Below are 2,500 nucleotides of genomic sequence, written 5' to 3' on the forward strand. Positions count from 1 at the left end.
GCCAAAACTGGCCATTTTTTGCTGCGCGAGCGAGCGGAGAGCGGCGAACAGCGAGCGAAGCGCGAGGCAGCACCGTCCCTGCTATACGAAAGCCCCATCCAGCCCTGTGCCACCCGGGGGGTTCCAGGGTGCTGAGATGGCTGACATTTTGCTCCGCTCACGACGGTCACCGCGCCACACAAGAACAGCCCAAAAACAGGCCAAAACAGCCCAAAAACGGGCCAAAACTGGCCATTTTTGGCTGCGCGAGCGAGCGGCGAGCGGCGAACAGCGAGCGAAGCGAGAGGCAGCACCGTCCCTGCTATACGAAAGCCCCATCCAGCCCTGTGCCACCCGGGGGGTTCCAGGGTGCTGAGATGGCTGACGTTTTGCTCCGCTCACGACGGTCACCGCACCACGCAAGAACAGGCCAAAAACTGGCCAAAACAGCCCAAAAACGGGCCAAAACTGGCCATTTTTGGCTGCGCGAGCGAGCGGCGAGCGGCGAACAGCGAGCGAAGCGAGAGGCAGCACCGTCCCTGCTATACGAAAGCCCCATCCAGCCCTGTGCCACCCGGGGGGTTCCAGGGTGCTGAGATGGCTGACGTTTTGCTCCGCTCTCGACGGTCACCGCGCAATGCAAGAACAGGCCAAAAACTGGCCAAAACGGCCCAAAAACGGGCCAAAACTGGCCATTTTTGGCTGCGCGAGCGGCGAGCGGCGGACAGCGAGCGAAGCGAGAGGCAGCACCGTCCCTGCTATACGAAAGCCCCATCCAGCCCTGTGCCACCCGGGGGGTTCCAGGGTGCTGAGATGGCTGACGTTTTGCTCCGCTCTCGACGGTCACCGCGCAATGCAAGAACAGGCCAAAAACTGGCCAAAACGGCCCAAAAACGGGCCAAAACTGGCCATTTTTGGCTGCGCGAGCGAGCGGCGAGCGGCGGACAGCGAGCGAAGCGAGAGGCAGCACCGTCCCTGCTATACGAAAGCCCCATCCAGCCCTGTGCCACCCGGGGGGTTCCAGGGTGCTGAGATGGCTGACGTTTTGCTCCGCTCTCGACGGTCACCGCGCAATGCAAGAACAGGCCAAAAACTGGCCAAAACGGCCCAAAAACGGGCCAAAACTGGCCATTTTTGGCTGCACGAGCGAGCGGCGAGCGGCGGACAGCGAGCGAAGCGAGAGGCAGCACCGTCCCTGCTATACGAAAGCCCCATCCAGCCCTGTGCCACCCGGGGGGTTCCAGGGTGCTGAGATGGCTGACGTTTTGCTCCGCTCTCGACGGTCACCGCGCAATGCAAGAACAGGCCAAAAACTGGCCAAAACGGCCCAAAAACGGGCCAAAACTGGCCATTTTTGGCTGCACGAGCGAGCGGCGAGCGGCGGACAGCGAGCGAAGCGAGAGGCAGCACCGTCCCTGCTATACGAAAGCCCCATCCAGCCCTGTGCCACCCGGGGGGTTCCAGGGTGCTGAGATGGCTGACGTTTTGCTCCGCTCTCGACGGTCACCGCGCAATGCAAGAACAGGCCAAAAACTGGCCAAAACGGCCCAAAAACGGGCCAAAACTGGCCATTTTTGGCTGCACGAGCGAGCGGCGAGCGGCGGACAGCGAGCGAAGCGAGAGGCAGCACCGTCCCTGCTATACGAAAGCCCCATCCAGCCCTGTGCCACCCGGGGGGTTCCAGGGTGCTGAGATGGCTGACGTTTTGCTCCGCTCTCGACGGTCACCGCGCAATGCAAGAACAGGCCAAAAACTGGCCAAAACGGCCCAAAAACGGGCCAAAACTGGCCATTTTTGGCTGCACGAGCGAGCGGCGAGCGGCGGACAGCGAGCGAAGCGAGAGGCAGCACCGTCCCTGCTATACGAAAGCCCCATCCAGCCCTGTGCCACCCGGGGGGTTCCAGGGTGCTGAGATGGCTGACGTTTTGCTCCGCTCTCGACGGTCACCGCGCAATGCAAGAACAGGCCAAAAACTGGCCAAAACGGCCCAAAAACGGGCCAAAACTGGCCATTTTTGGCTGCGCGAGCGAGCGGCGAGCGGCGGACAGCGAGCGAAGCGAGAGGCAGCACCGTCCCTGCTATATACGAAAGCCCCATCCAGCCCTGTGCCACCCGGGGGGTTCCAGGGTGCTGAGATGGCTGACGTTTTGCTCCGCTCACGACGGTCACCGCACCACGCAAGAACGGACCATAAACAGGCCAAAACAGCCCAAAAACGGGCCAAAACTGGTCATTTTTGGCTGCGCGAGCGAGCGGCGAGCGGCGAACAGCGAGCGAAGCGTGAGGCAGCACCGTCCCTGCTATACGAAAGCCCCATCCAGCCCTGTGCCACCCGGGGGGTTCCAGGGTGCTGAGATGGCTGACGTTTTGCTCCGCTCACGACGGTCACCGCGCCATGCAAGAACGGACCAAAAACAGGCCAAAACAGCCCAAAAACGGGCCAAAACTGGCCATTTTTGGCTGAGCGAGCGAGCGGTGAGCGGCGAACAGCGAGCGAAGCGAGAGGCAGCACCGTCCCTGC

Source organism: Musa acuminata, unplaced genomic scaffold, assembly GCF_036884655.1.
Source record: "Musa acuminata AAA Group cultivar baxijiao unplaced genomic scaffold, Cavendish_Baxijiao_AAA HiC_scaffold_445, whole genome shotgun sequence".
Lineage (NCBI taxonomy): Eukaryota > Viridiplantae > Streptophyta > Magnoliopsida > Zingiberales > Musaceae > Musa > Musa acuminata.